Genomic DNA, 15,891 nt, shown 5'->3' with positions numbered 1-15,891 from the left:
CAAGATACACTTTCTGGAATGCAAACATTTTTGTTAATGGCCAGACCACTAATTTCAAATTGGATACAGGAGCAATTGCAACAGTCCTGTGTAGTAAAGTACCATTGCTAGTAAACATGTGGCTGAGGACAACTGAAAACCCATTATATGGCCCAGGAGGACTCAAGCTACAAGGCATAGGCATGTTACAAACACCGCTCCAATGCAGGGACAAACAGAAACTGGAAACAATACATGTGATTCACAATCAAGAATTATCTCTTCCCAGCAAAAACGCCTGTGTTGACCTCATCAAAACAGTGGAAGATATAAATGAACTGATATTCATTGATTGTTCTAAACTGAAGCCCCTCGAACTGTCCAAATGCTCCAATGACCTTGACTGGGACTTAAATGCTGATCTGAGGCCAACAATCCAGCCTTTTTCCAAGAAGGTGACTAGGGGACGGAGAGTAAACTTGTTCTTATGAAGTAGTAAGGAACCAATTCAACCAATGAATACCTGAGTGCGGCCATGATCATTCAATCTCTGTGAGTCAGCTGGGAAGCTGGAAGACAAAACTCAGGCAACAGAAAAATCTGTTATAATACCACCTTCAATCAGTGGTGGCCCCTTTGATAAGTGCATCCACACCTATCCATCCACCAAAAGTGGTAGTCAAGGATGCAAGCAATCAAACAAGTCCAAAACTAGAGACAGAACCAAACCAGACAATGTCCATCTCTTCCATATTGGAGGAAACTGACTTTCCTGCTACACTGAAGTTAGCAGAATTTGTGGGACAGCAAGATACTGATCGTTTGCCTCCTTCACAGCTTTCTGTCTTGCCTCCACAACTGTCTCCATGGACAGCAATCCAGGATTCTCCAAGACTTCATGAACCAGAGGTTACATGGAGTCATCGCTCCAAAAGGAAAGAAAGGCAGATAAAACCATCAAAAGAACCAGAGTCAACTCGACAAACAAGGGTGGGGAACACAGTAAACAGAGGGATAAACTCAGAAAATTTGACCAAGATGGAGAAACAGTGGGTCAAGAGAGGTACACAGCAAGGAAACAAAGAGGAGGATCAAGTCCAGATCCAGATAAAAGAGCCTTCCACTGTCCATTTGGGAGAACCAGATGTAGAGTATCAATGGTATGTGTGCGTGTGTGTAATATTTAATCCTCATGTTTAGCTTATATTTGAATTGGCCGTAATGAAGACTTTCATTTCATGCATACCAGTTTACATTATCCAATCTGAACTGGGGCAAATCAGATCTGCTCCAATCCAACTCCACAGGGATTGACAATCCATCTGCCTGCCAATATAATCAATGCTTGATAAGCTGCATTGCATCGCACACTGCTTAACGAGTTCACGTGTGCTATGCACCAATCATCTCCACATACAACTCCATATCTGTGACACACACCACAATCTACTGCAGTTGAATTTATCTTCATCATGAAGAATTTGAGCGCACCAAATACTGCAACTCTTACCGAAGACCAACAAAGTCAAACTAAAGAAGTTCAAATGGAGACTATCAATCTTCCAAACCTCAAGAACATGATCAGGGAGAATCATGAAACTGCCTGACCGATTAAATCTTTGAAATCAGAGACGTGGGGAGAAGTGGTAGTGTAAATATAAATTTTAAACACACTTTGATAAAGACTCTCAGTACATTCTATAGAGTGTCATAGAGAGGTGGCATGATTAGGAGTCTAGAGGGAGAAACTCCTGACTTAGACGGAGTTGTACCTGTAGTCCTGTACACCTGTAAACAGTTACGTTCACACAATAAACCAGTTATTGTTCAGACATATCTAAGTGTCCTCAACCATTCCTTAGCCAATCATAATCAACACATAACAGGATCAATTTGAGGTGGCAGATGACCATTAGGAAAAACAAAGAACAAAAAAAAGCAAACAAAAATCCATGAGCAGAAAAATTGGAATCCGTGCCAACACGCGACAACGTTATATATTGAGAAAGTCAGCTTTGAACCTAAAGGAAACAGGGGAGCCTCCAGTAAAGAAACACAACAACTCTACTAGTCAGGCAATATAATTTTGTACTATAAATGGGTGTTTCCCTGAATTAACTGCACCACACTAAGGCTGAGAGAAACTTGCACTCCAAGAAGTGGAAAGCCAAATTTATGCAAGCAAATTAATTCTACAGGGGTTTATTCAAAAGGATGCAAAATCTTAGGGATTGGTGCGTACTGTGTTGATCAGCTCACTCACATCTGCCCTTAAATATTAATAATTTTACAATCTCCCATGACATACTTCACAAACTTAAATGGTGCAGATCTCCTTCCTCTTATCTGTCTCCTAATTCTGTCCCTCTCACTATCTCTGTTCAAAATAGAATAGATTTGGTTAGTTCTAGACTGCGAAAACAATTACACTTTAAAATTTATTCCATAGCTTCCATCATCACTTCTGAAGTATGAACATATTAAATAGTTGAACATTTTTAATTAACATTTCTTTTAGCATCAGTATTTCTCCCTCCTTAATAAACAAACATTGACCATTAGTCAGGGGACAGCTAGAAACAGAAGGCAAGATTAAACCAAGACATCTACAGTCTGCTTCCCTGAATCCAGGTAGAAAGAGAGAAAGCAGTACAATTTGACCATTGTGGCAGTGTAGGGTGATTACAACCGAGTTTGATCCTATTGTAAACCAACATCCAGAAACACTCTCCAGCACAGGTCGTTAGACTAGGAAAAGGAGACTAAGCTGATTCTTCCCCCCGATCTCTCTCCTTTGCACCTGGTGACAAAATCTCTTCAACAATTCTCTCTTCAAAGAGATCTTGGGTCATCTCCTCGCACTCTTTTTTCAATTCCTGTTTGATGCCAAAAACATCTCTTTTCTGCCATCCCTCCCCCATGAGGCCATGTCTGGATATGTCAATTTATTAACGTGCTATACAAGTTGTTCTGACCGCTATAACTTACCACTGCACCACATTTGATTTACCTACTGACTTATCCATGTGAACAATGATGTGTGTGCACGCGCGCGCATGTGTGTGTGTGTAATATCTAAATCTCATGTTTAGCTTATATTGGAATTGGCCGTAATGAAGACTTTCATTTCATGCATACCAGTTTACATTATCCAATCTGAACTGGGGCAAATCAGATCTGCTCCAATCCAACTCCACAGGGATTGACAATCCATCTGCCTGCCAATATAATCAATGCTTGATAAGCTGCATTGCATCGCACACTGCTTAACGAGTTCACGTGTGCTATGCACCAATCGTCTCCACATACAACTCCATATCTGTAACACACACCACAATCTACAGCAGTTGAATTTATCTTCACCATGAGGAATTCAAATGCCTGCTTTCAAAAAGTAATATTACTGTGTGGTACACAAGCAAGCCAGGGTAGGCAGAGCTGTGCAGCTACCCCAACAGAATAGGATGAAGATATATGCTGTTTAACAGTGGGTTTGAACCATGATCAACTCATTTTACAAGAATGGTGTGCACACATGCTATCCATGAGCAATGGATTGCAAGATTCATTTTTTCCCCATCCCTGCCTGCAAGATGCCCACCAACTTGCGCATTATATGCCTGTCAAATGACAACTACTTTGTTTTTTAACCCTGGCCCTGTTGAGATTTTACTGGGCATGACTTCAAACCTCATATTCAACGAATCATACAACATAGCAAACACATTGAGATTTTATGATCACAGCAAAGAAACTTGACATTAAATGGATCTTTATGGATGTTAAGATTAAGGCGGTTAAATGTTACCATCAGCATAGTATGAAATAAAATGCTAAATGTATCACCATCATCCATACCTTGGTGCAGAGGTATGGGAGAAATTCAAAGCACTCGCACTGCATCGTAATGGAACATTGTCAGGAAGTGTGGAGAAGGGCAGATGGGTTAAGAGGACAGGATGTAGTGTGCATCAAGGGAAAATATATTTGCTGCCATATTTTTGAATGTAATTTTTTCCAAAAAACACAACAGGCAGATATATTAAATGGGCTCACACTCAAATGTCTCTTGTATAATTTTAATAAATAAATTCTCAAATTAATGTAAATTGTCAAAAAGTAGGAAAATCGCTCAATCCTCAAAATTGTTACACATGCAAAAAAAATCAAAGTCTTGATCCTCAGTAATAAAGTAGACATGTTTTTCAAAAAATACAAGGTGGCATTCTTTCAACTTTATTGACAACACTTGAGGCTGCAAAGCTGGTGCTGAAATAGAACACATTGCAAAGTGCTGTTCAGTCCAATTCCCTTGGCAACCCCAGTGGCCCTGCTCATGCCCTTTTAGCAAAAAGCAGAACCAGATGACAGATTGACTACCAAGTAGCTGCATGTATCAGCAAGATGGAATGAACAATCCACTGAACAGTCTAGTGGCAACAGCCCCACTACATCAGAAAAATGACCGAGAATCCACATTCATCACCTCTGAGGAATTATCTTCATTTGCCAATCGTCCCAGCATAGCAATCATATATACAAATAGCAATCACCTCTTCCCTTCCTGTCCACACGACCCCCAGCCATCCCCACTACTGCATTCACACTGAGCAAACAAAACACATGTAGATTAATACACCAAAATATTATCCCAAAATATATTCTAATTTCCAAGATCAACTAAACAAGGCCGACACAGCTGAGATCCTAGTTTACTTTTAGAAGATTAAATGCCAGCTAAAAAATTAAGATTTTCCAAAACATCTGGATACCCCTGGAGCTCACTTGCTTCGTTCAAGTTGTGTATAAACAAGGCCTATGCAAAATCTTTCAATGCCCTGCCCAACATGTATTGGTATTTTCCTGGTTTACATATCTCAAATTCTATCCCTGGTCCTTGCTGAACTCGCCAATCCTGGCCATGGTGATGATACAATTACTGTCATACTCCTCAATTGCTATCCAACAACCTTGCTCGCAAGTTCACAAACGGGTACACCAAAGAGAAAGATCTGGCTCACTTGTCACAGCTCCTATAGTTGAATAATCATTGTCAAAGCTCACATTTCAGGAACGATCAATGATCCCTGCACAATAGGTCAGCTGCTTAATACAATCAACACCTAAGCCACGAAACTAGAAAGAGCCCAAATTTTATCTCTAATGTATCCCAAATTAACAATTCCCACCAGGAGCAATGGTAGGGGTACTACAACTGTCCTAGGTACCCACTCCTGGCTGCAATGCAGCAACCATGAAAACTGGAGTTCTGCTTGAGCAGTTATGACTGGATTGGGTTTGCTATTGATGTTGCCTATACATAAATAGGAGCAGCAGTAGGCCATTCAGTCCTTCAAGTCCACTCTGCCAGGGCTGATCTTGTACTTCAACATCATTTTCCTGCACTATCTCATATTCCTTAATGCTTTTAATATGCAGAAATCAGTCAGTCTTAGTCTTGAACTTACTCAACAGAGCCGCCACAGCCCTCTGAGACTGAACATTACAAAGATTCACGACCCCAAGTGAAAAAAGTTCTCATCTCAGTCTTAAATGGCCTGCCCCTTATTCTGTGTCCCCAGTTCTAGAATCCCCTCAGTCAGGGGAAACATCCTTCCTACATCTACCTTGTCGAGCTCTGTTAGAATTATATATTTCAATGAGATCACCTGTCATTCTTCTAAACTCTAGAGAATAAAGGTTTAATCCATGTAATCTTGCCTCATAGGATAATCTCTTCGTCCCAGGAATTAGTCTAGTGAACCTTAGTTGCACTGCCTTTATGACAAGTATATTTATGGCAAGTAGTCTAACAGCCTGCAAAAACTCATCCATCTAAACTCACAAGAGTCTTTTGGGTGAAACAGCAGAAAACTCCTGCCATCAGACCTTTATCTCTTCAAACTGTCAAAGCCTTTGTGGAGTGGGACAAGATGATAATTGATAGGTGAGCAAAAAATATCCACTTGGACAAGGTACCAGAGCGCTACAAATACTCCAGCTTATCACTAGCCCAAGTCTATGGGAGAGGCTATTTTGGCAAGGATGGCAAGGAAAAGGTGCAACATTAAAAAGAATTCAAATGTACCACACAAGAACGAACCACACTAGAGATTAGATGCCAACTGTACTGATCCAGCGCACTAGCATGCACTGAAGGTCTGTTGTGAAAAGCAGTATACATTTGCTCACTGGCACACATGCTTGGCCTTGTAGACATTACATTCTTTTTGCGAAAGTGCTAAGTAAGGTATTTATCCAATGGGGGCTGCAGAGCCAAGCCAGTTCTATCTGTGGTCCAGAACCAGGGCCAACATTTCCCTCCCTAGCTCAGGGGCATGCAGGGCAGGTTTACAGATTACTGCATGTTTAAGACTACTATTACAATTAACTTGTGAACGACTAGTGAAAGATGCACATTGTTGAAACAATGCAGTTTTTGTACAAACCCCACCTGTAATTTAAGCTCTTCATGATCCACACCTCCAAAGTAAGGCACACTCCCTTCATCTATTTTGTGAGGTTGTCTATGTACATACAAACACTTTAATTCAGCAGGCAACAAACTCCTTGCATTAACTTAATTAACTTGCAAAACAATTCCTACCACAATCATAACCGGTTTGGAAAATGTATTCCCCAGCTTTAAAATAAAGCAAGGTTTGCATAATTGGTAATGCCTTGCACACAACAATAGCTCAGTGGGTCAATCCAACAATAGACTGAAGTGTACAAGTTTAATTTAATTCCTAGTAAATGATGAGTTAGCAAAGACTTTGGACGTACCCAAAGTGGCAACGTACACATCTCGGAACTCATTTGAACCAAGTATTTATTTCTGAATGAAAGCAACTGGCTGGATGCAGAACCAAATCAAATATAAATGCCAAAATTATCTCCAAAATCAATTTTGTGAATTCATATTGAGCCTTCATATTAAAACATACAAAGGCTTTTCACAGTCTTCACTGTGGCATTTAGACCACAAACAAAAGATTGAGTGGTTCCTGGTTGCAATATCAAGCTATAGACTTCCAGAAACCTCAAGTACAGTGATAGACATCCATCTGTCAATTGAGCAGCACAAATCAACATGCTCAACTCTGTCAGGCAGCCTACTCAACCAAATTCTAGACAGGCAAATCAACAGGTCTCCCACCGCAGACTTCCTCCTTCCACCATTTCCCTCTGCCCAGGCCTCCTGCTCTTTGCAGTTTCTTTGCTGGGGAGGACTTTCAAAAATTGAAGCGACAATTGAAAGATATAAAACCTGTGAAAACCAGCGTGTATATTGTACACTTTGTCAGAGCTTTAATCTTCAGTGAAGGAACAGCTATTTTTCTCAGTGCTACAAATGGTAACCAGGAGCAGTAAACATCTTTTTACATTTTGGCCAATTCCCCTCGAGTGAGACTGGCTGTTTACGTCCAATTTGGGACAGTTTTGTGTTGTGCCTGTATACACTAGGGGACCACATTGCATCTTATAACTACTACTTAGAACCAATACAGATTTTAATTCCAGGACCTAGTCTGAGTTTTAATCTAGATTTGAAAGGTTAGTATCTCACCCACTTCACCACTCGGTCCTTTATAAAAGTTTCATTTAAGGGCTCTGCAAGGATCAACACTCCTGCATGCAAATACTTGGACAAAAACATTCAAAAGAGTGAAATTATGTCCCATAACAAGAAAGCATTTTTGTTAACTTATTGCTTTATCTTTATAAAACAACTACCTCTGTTACCTTTGGTCTCAAGTTAAATGAAATGGACCCAATGAACTAATTCTGGAATACTTTTACAGCCAAAGATCCTTTGCAGGGCTAAGTCACAAGATTGCAAAAATGGGCAATTTTCCATACCTGCACACAGCTGAGCTAATCTGGTTTCTGTAAGGGTAACAAAGAGCAACTACTGTCTCCATATCCCCCCGGGTGCAGTCTGGGAGAAGGTGATGGAGGTGTGCAACAAGAACAGCCTACATTCCCCCTCCTGGCTGTCATACAGTGACCCCTGTTAGAAAGTACACATGGGAAAACTGAGTAAAGGCAGGGATTTAATTGAGTTGCTCCACTCCCCAGTTAAATAGTCCTCTGACACTCAAACGCCAGGAGCTACAAGTGAAGGAAGCAAATTTGGGCAAGATGTCAGTGTCAAGAAACCATGTACTTCAACACCTCCAGGAAAGAGAAGAATCTCAGAATCAAAGCTGCGCAAAAAATGAGAAATAATTATACGTAAATTGTAACAGCTGCAGACATGTTCAAAAGTTACCAATCACCATTTGTTCCATGCAAACTGGTACCGTTGGTGCAAGATACACCTTCAGCTAACTTGATTCTGAGGACAAGGTCATCTCCATTTTGCTGACTTCAAGTACTCCTGGCACCCAAAGCTGTACTAGCCAATCTCATTCTGTATAGTGCAGAGTACAAGCGCCAAGTCAACTTCCTTGTTTATCAGCAACCCACCGGCAAGACAACAATTTACATCAACCTGTGAAAAGCTTTTCCATAAAATATTAAACATCAAGCCAACAAAACTTGGCATTTCTGACAAGATTCTCTCCTTGAAACATTAACCTCTTTTTCCATTTCGATGGACGTTTTTGCTTTTGTTTAGCACTTCCGATTTACCAGACTGTTTATAGAGAGGGAAGCTTCCTGTCCACAATTCCATCATCACTTCAGTGTGAACACAAAGAAACCACTTAATTTTTTTTTAAGGGCCTGGTCTTCATCATCAAGGAATATCTCAAGGATCATTTATGTTTTACTTTTGGGATAAGCTTAAGAAAAGAAAAAATATTTTTAGAAAGAGGAGTTTCTAGTTTAAAAAAATGCAAAAAACAGTTCACATTATTTTGCTCCACAGCTTAATTTTTCACCATGTGTTCTTTCTCCTCTCAAAATATCACAAATCAATGTATCCTCTATAATTAAACAACAAATCCAATACTAAATGGACATTGCTAATTTTCACCACCTCCCCAAATATCAGTCAACAACTATGCATCTGCTGTCAAAATGCTGCTGCCAATTTTTCAAACAGTTAATGATCCCCTAGTTCATCTGGAGTATTGAGTGCAGTTTTGGTGTCCTTATTTGAGGAAGGATGTCCTTGCTATAGAGGGAGTACAGCGAAGGTTTACTTGGGATGGCAGGTCTATCATATGAGGAGAGACTAAGTCGGTTAGGATTATATTCACTGGACTTTAGAAGAGTGAGAGGGGATCTCAGAAACTTATAAAATTCTAACAGGGTTATACAGGGTAGATTCAGACAAAGATCCCAATGATGGGGGAGTCCAGAACTAGGGGTCATAGTTTAAAGAAAAGGGGTAAATTTTTTAGAACTGAGGTAAGGAGAAATTTCTTCACCCAGAGGGTGGTGAATGTGTGGAATTCACTATAGTTTCTATGACTGACTGAAAAATCATGCAGTTACCATTCATAACAAGGAGAAGGCAGATTGAAGGAAAATGCATGTTGACGGGATATAGTAGGACATAAAACAATAGATCATCAATTCAAATTGAGCACAGGATGATTCTGGACCAAGTCAGAAATTAGGAGTTCACCACGTTTACCATAGAGAGAGCCAAAAGCACAAACTTATTCTAAATTACCGTCAAGGCAGACATTTTTGCAGTAAAAGAGGGGTCTGATTTCTTCACTCAGCAAAAGAGAGAAGTCCCAAAAATGCACAAGTTTCACCACCACTGCTGCCCCCTGACTCACTCCTAACCCCTTGTAGATTAGCCTCAAGTTTTTTATCATGTGACTGCTTGTCACTCTTAGGTGATATGGAACATGTCTGATGGAAAAGCTGATTTTTCCTAGTCTTTTCTTTGTGTAAGGTTCTAAACATCAAATTAGAAATAAATAATTCGGACAACATACATACAGTCCTATAGAAAACTCAAAAATAAACATCACCAACCTGCAAAGCTTTTTAAAGAAAAGTGGCATTATATAAACCTACAAACATTTACAGGATCACAATCGTTATGACGCAAGAGGCCGCCATTTGGCCCATCTTGGTTGCACTGACTCGCCAAACAAGCATCATGACTTAGAGCTATTCCCCTACATTTTCCTCTACCACTTTATATTGACTGAATTTTATAATCCTGCCTGCCGTAGAAATTGTAATGGGCGGGACACATAAGAACATAAGAAATAGGAGCAGGAGTAGGCCATCTGGCCCTTCGAGCCTGCCCCGCCATTCAACAAGATCATGGCTGATCTGAAGCGAATCAGTTCCACTTACCCGCCTGCTCCCCATATCCCCTAATTCCCTTATCGATCAGAAAACTATCTACCCGTGATTTAAACATATTCAACGAGGAAGCCTCCACCACTTCAATGGGCAGAGAATTCCAGAGATTCACTACCCTCTGAGAGAAGAAGTTCCCCCTCAACTCTGTTCTGAACCGGCCCCCCCTTATTTTGAGGCTGTGCCCTCTAGTTCTGGTTTCCCTTCTAAGTGGAAAGAATCTCTCCACCTCTACCCTATCCAGCCCCTTCATTATCTTATATGTCTCTATAAGATCACCCCTCATCCTTCTAAACTCCAACGAGTACAGACCCAATCTGTTTAATCTCTCCTCATAAGCTACACCCCTCATCTCCGGTATCAACCTGGTGAACCTTCTCTGCACTCCCTCCAAGGCCAATATATCCTTTCGCAAATAAGGGGACCAAAACTGCACACAGTACTCCAGTTGCGGCCTCACCAGTGCCTTGTACAGTTGCAGCAAGACCTCCCTGCTTTTATATTCTATCCCCCTCGCGATAAAGGCCAACATTCCATTCGCCTTCTTGATCACCTGCTGCACCTGCAGACTGAGTTTTTGCAATTCGTACACAAGGACCCCCAGGTCCCTCTGCACAGTCGCACAATGTAATTTTTCTCCATTTAAATAATATTCCAATTTACTATTATTTCTTCCAAAGTGGATAACCTCACATTTGCTAACAAAGAACAAAGAACAATACAGCACAGGAACAGGCCCTTCGGCCCTCCAAGCCCGCGCCACTCCCCGGTCCAGGATTGAATCCTGAATCCAGGATCCCCGCCCAATTTTCCAGCCTATCTACATACCAATATCCTATCCACCGAGCTGTCCCTCACAGCTACGATGCTTTGTTCATTACAACCTTTTTAACTCACCCCCACCCCCCCATTCCCGACCATGTGATCTCCAGGGAGAGGCGAAAACCCAGAGTGAAAAACCCCAGGGCCAATATGGGGAAAAAAATCTGGGAAATTCCTCTCCGACCCCCTGAGGCGATCGAAACGAGTCCAGGAGATCACAATGGCCCTGATCGGAAAATGCTTCCCAACCCTAGTCATTTCCACTTCCACGAACACCATATGAATTCCCTGCCCCCGAGACAGGTTCCCAACTATCCGCAGTCTCGCTCTGTACTGGCACCAGCAAGATGATCATAGAATGAAGCCATGAAACGAGAAACAAGGAACAATTAGCCCGCGCCGCTCCCTGGTCCAAACTAGACCACTCTTTTGTATCCCTCCATTCCCACTCCGTTCATATAGCTGTCTAGATAAGTCTTAAATGTTCCCAGTGTGTCCGCCTCCACCACCTTGCCCGGCAACACATTCCAGGCCCCCACGACCCTCTGTGTGAAATATGTCCTTCTGATATCTGTGTTAAACCTCCCCCCCTTCACCTTGAACCTATGACCCCTCGTGAACGTCACCACCGACCCGGGGAAAAGCTTCCCACCGTTCACCCTATCTATGCCTTTCATAATTTTATACACCTCTATTAAGTCTCCCCTCATCCTCCGTCTTTCCAAGGAGAACAACCCCAGTTTCCCCAATCTCTCCTCATAACCAAGCCCCTCCATACCAGGCAACATCCTGGTAAACCTCCTCTGTACTCTCTCCAAAGCCTCCACGTCCTTCTGGTAGTGTGGCGACCAGAACTGGACGCAGTATTCCAAATGCGGCCGAACCAACGTTCTATACATCTGCAACATCAGACCCCAACTTTTATACTCTATGCCCCGTCCTATAAAGGCAAGCATGCCATATGCCTTCTTCACCACCTTCTCCACCTGTGACGTCACCTTCAAAGATCTGTGGCCTTGCACACCCAGGTCCCTCTGCGTCTCTACACCCTTTATGGTTCTTCCATTTATCGTGTAGCTCCTCCCTACATTATTCCCACCAAAATGCATCACTTCGCATTTATCAGGATTGAACTCCATCTGCCATTTCCTTGCCCAAATTTCCAGCCTATCTATATCCTTCTGTAGCCTCTGACAATGTTCCTCACTATCTGCAAGTCCTGCCAGTTTTGTGTCGTCCGCAAACTTACTGATCACCCCAGTTACTCCTTCTTCCAGATCATTTATTTAAATCACAAACAGCAGAGGTCCCAATACAGAGCCCTGCGGTACACCACTAGTCACAGGCCTCCAGCCGGAAAAAGACCCTTCCACTACCACCCTCTGTCTTCTATGACCAAGCCAGTTCTCCACCCATCTAGCCACCTCCCCCTTTATCCCATGGGATCCAACCTTTTTCACTAGCCTACCATGAGGGACTTTGTCAAACGCTTTACTAAAGTCCATATAGACAACATCCACGCCCCTTCCTTCGTCAACCATTTTGGTCACTTCTTCAAAAAACACCACCAGGTTAGTGAGGCATGACCTCCCTCTCACAAAACCATGTTGACTATCGTTAATGAGTTTATTCCTTTCTAAATGCGCATACATCCTATCTTTAAGAATCTTCTCCAACAACTTCCCCACCACGGACGTCAAGCTCACCGGCCTATAATTACCCGGGTTATCCTTCCTACCCTTCTTAAATAACGGGACCACATTGGCTATCCTCCAATCCTCTGGGACCTCACCTGTGTCCAGTGATGAGACAAAGATTTGCGTCAGAGGCCCAACGATTTCAACTCTCGTCTCCCTGAGCAGCCTTGGATAGATTCCATCAGGCCCTGGGGATTTGTCAGTCTTTATATTCTCTAACAAACCTAACACTTCCTCCTTTGTAATGGAGATTTTCTCCAACGATTCAACACTCCCCTCCGAGACACTCCCAGTCAACACATCCCTCTCCTTTGTGAATACCGACGCAAAGTATTCATTTAGGATCTCCCCTACCTCTTTGGGCTCCAAGCATAAGTCCCCACTTTTGTCCCTGAGAGGTCCAATTTTTTCCCTAACAACCCTTTTGTTCCTAACGTATGAATAAAATGCCTTGGGATTCTCCTTCATCCTGTCTGCCAAGAACATTTCGTGACCCCTTTTTGCTCTTCTAATTCCCCGTTTGAGTATTTTCCTACTTATTTTCCTAACGTTATATTCCATCTGCCAGATCCTCGCCCACTCGCTCAGCCTATCCAAATCTCTCTGCAGACTTTCCGCGTCCTCCACGCAATTCGCTTTCCCACTCACCTTCATGTCATCAGCAAACTTGAATACCCTACATTCAATCCCCTCCTCCAGATCATCTATGTAAATGGTAAACAATTGAGGCCCCAGCACCAATCCCTGCGGCACGCCACTGGTCACCAACTGCCAACCAGAAAAGCACCCATTTATCCCAACTCTCTGCTTCCTGTTAGATAGCCAATCCCCAATCCACGCCAACACCTTACCCCTAACTCCATGTACCCCAATCTTCTGCAGCAACCTTTTGTGAGGCACCTTATCGAATGCCTTCTGGAAATCTAAAAACACCACATCCACCGGTTCCCCTCTGTCAACCGCACTAGTGACATCTTCATAAAAGTCCAGTAGATTCATCAAACACGACTTTCCCTTCATGAATCCATGCTGCGTCTGCTTGATCGAACCATTCTTATTCAGGTGCTCTGTTATTTCCTCTTTAATAATGGACTCTAGCATCTTCCCAACTACGGACGTTAAACATGCAAAGTTCCATTGATCTCAGGTGGGATTTTCTGGTCTTGGGGCGAGCGCAGCCGGAAAATCCCACCCACTGTTTCTGTTTAAGCATTTACTCTGCATGTTTTACACTGTGGAACATGCATTAATAAAAGGTACAAAATGTAAATGCAAGTTAACATAGGAAGGTGATGACAGCTGCTTCACAGAAAACAGCTGGATGCCAAACCAATGGAGGAAATATTCGGCGAGGTATTGAAAACCCTGTTCAAAGAAAGTGCAAGGGTCAGGGAGGGAATTCTTGAGGAAAGGTCTGGACAACTGAAAATGCTTTCATCAATGGCAGGGCAAAAAAAGAGGAATAAGCCAGAAACAGAGAATACTTCTTGGGGGCAATTGGAGAGGAGAATGCAAGTCACATAAATTCGGGGGCGAAAACCAGGATAGGATTTGAACACAAGGATGGGATTTTAAATTGGAGTCTTTGGAGGATGAGGCACCAATGTCAGTGAGAAAGGCAGGAGTGATGAGTGCATGGGACAGGACACAGGCAAAGTTTTGTACAAGTAGATGGTTACAGAACAAGGAGAAGCCACCAGACAGGGTGGCATTACAACAGCAGAGTCTGGAAATGCCAAAGGCATTTTGGAGAATTTGAGCAACAAAATGATGCCATTACCAAGTTGGAAATCTTTGTGATAGAGTTGGAAGTTCAGCTGCAATAGACTATGACTTCATACAATTTGACACAGTGACAAGGGAGGATTATGGAATTGACAGCAAAAGCACAGAGTTTGTGGCAGGGGCAAAAGAGGACATCTTCTGTCTTCCTAATACTTAATTGGAAGAAACTATGGCTGAGATGGGACTGGATCTCAGACAAGCAGTTTAGCAAAGCAGAGAAAGGATCAAGACGTGGTGGCAGAAATGTAGAACTAAATTTTGTTAGTGTACATGTCGAAGCTAATCTCATGTCTGCAAAATGCTTCACAGGGGCAGCACATCGACAAAGTCACTGAGGGGACCCAGGACAAATCTTTGGGCACTTTGAGGCAATGGTGCAAGGGGCAAAATAAAAGCCATTGGTGGTGATGCTCTGACTATGATTTGTTAAGAAAAAATGGAACCAAGTTTCTGTTAAATTTTATCCCTTTCTCAGAGTTACAAAGATGTGCAGAGTGGATAGGGCAAGCCCTTAATCCAACTTTGCTTGCTCCAAAAAGAAAATCCAAATTGAAACTAATTCATGGCCCCCACAAAAGAGACAACCTAGATCTAAGCTGGCAAGAACAGGCATTACACCTGATCTCACGCTTGATCCTACGTTGATCTCAGCCAAAGGGCCGAGAATGGAACCAAGTTGGACAGAGCTAAGGCATTGGAAGAGTATGGTGTGATGGTATCATGTCAAAGGTAGCAGCCTTAAAGGAGTGAAAGTGCATCATGGTTACTGTAGTAAATGATGTAATTTGAGGGTCATATCAGCAGTCTCAACAGTGTCAAAAGGAGAAACATGGTGTTGCAGAAAAGATGGCAACAGAATTGGAAGGCAAATTCAGCTGTGAATGAGAAAGGGAGGTTAGAGATGGGGTGTTAGTTTGCAAGAACAACATGGCTGAGGATTGGAATTTGAAGGAGGCGGGACAGGGAACATTTGCAATGTTAGCTGGAAAGCCAAGGCGCTTCACAGGATCAAGGAGACAGAAGTTGAAACTTATGGACAAAACCAGTTTGGAGACAGGAAGTGGGGTGATAGGAAAGAGATTGGAGAAGGGCTCAGCAACAGAAATAGTGCAAAAGGAAGTTTTAACTCCACCAGTGACAGCTGTGCCTTCAGTTTCCATGGCCCAAAACCTCCTTTTTGCCAAAGCTGTTGGTCATCTGTCTTAATGCTCTGGAGTACTGTGGCTCGGGGTCAAGTTTTGGTTGAAAAAACTCTATGAAGAGCCATGGGGCAATTTATTACAGTAAAAGCATGATATAAAAATAAACTGTTGACATGGGCAGAGGGAAA

The 15,891-nt window shown here is 42.4% G+C and overlaps 1 protein-coding gene and 1 pseudogene across 9 annotated transcripts in view; both read right to left on the bottom strand.

The window, feature by feature from the left end:
• ssbp3a (single stranded DNA binding protein 3a) overlaps positions 1-15,891 on the bottom strand; it is a 134,044-nt gene that overhangs the window by 95,178 nt on the left and 22,975 nt on the right. The window lies entirely within an intron of this gene.
• Positions 15,017-15,232, bottom strand: LOC144498102 (U2 spliceosomal RNA; annotated as a pseudogene).

Source organism: Mustelus asterias, chromosome 8 (assembly GCF_964213995.1).
Source record: "Mustelus asterias chromosome 8, sMusAst1.hap1.1, whole genome shotgun sequence".
In the NCBI taxonomy this organism is placed as follows: domain Eukaryota; kingdom Metazoa; phylum Chordata; class Chondrichthyes; order Carcharhiniformes; family Triakidae; genus Mustelus; species Mustelus asterias.
Note: the sequence above shows the minus strand (reverse complement) of the source record. Positions and strands in the feature narration are given on the sequence as shown.